Here is a 704-nt window from a genome sequence, read left to right on the forward strand (position 1 = left end):
CATTGTGGGTACTTCAGCCCAGATCCAAAATATTCTCAAATATCAGGGAGCTTCTTCTAATATGCTGGAAAAAAAGAATCTTTCCCTGGCCTCTTTCCTAGAAGTAGCTTTATTTTAGATGCAACTTGGGATAAAAAGGAAATCTGGCACCAGGCACCTCTTGAGGATGAAAGGTTTTTCCATTTAGGCAGTTTGATGCCACAGCAGTGGGCAGCGGAGCGGAGCAGGAAGCCTCCCTGTGCGAATCTTTCCCTGGCCTCTTTCCTAGAAGTAGCTTTATTTTAGATGCAACTTGGGATAAAAAGGAAATCTGGCACCAGGCACCTCTTGAGGATGAAAGGTTTTTCCATTTAGGCAGTTTGATGCCACAGCAGTGGGCAGCGGAGCGGAGCAGGAAGCCTCCCTGTGCTGGCGGCAGGTGTGGTGGTGCTTCTCAACATGCTAGTGATAGCCTGTGGTCCAGGCGTGGGGTTTTACAGGCTGTGTCTGGCTCCTGTTGGTGTTACCTGTGCCCGAAAGCCTCAGGCAGCTGCAGAGCCTCATCCTTCTAGGTGAGGGTGCGTGCAGAGGGAGCGGCTGCGATGGGACGCTGTCTCTAGAGGAGGGAGACACAGATCGGGGGGAAGGCGCGGTTAAGGGAAAGTGCCGTGAATACCTGGAAGGCTGCCGTGATACTAATGGCTCTCTCGTGGAACGCAGATTCC

The 704-nt window shown here is 52.0% G+C and overlaps 1 protein-coding gene across 1 annotated transcript in view; it reads left to right on the forward strand.

The window, feature by feature from the left end:
• The window catches only part of SCYL3 (SCY1-like 3 (S. cerevisiae)), a 12,628-nt gene that overhangs the window by 5,323 nt on the left and 6,601 nt on the right, over nt 1-704 (forward strand). The gene's annotated exons all lie outside the window — the stretch shown is intronic.

This window comes from Buceros rhinoceros, unplaced genomic scaffold (assembly GCF_000710305.1).
Source record: "Buceros rhinoceros silvestris isolate BGI_N320 unplaced genomic scaffold, ASM71030v1 scaffold10690, whole genome shotgun sequence".
Taxonomy (NCBI): Eukaryota; Metazoa; Chordata; class Aves; order Bucerotiformes; family Bucerotidae; genus Buceros; species Buceros rhinoceros.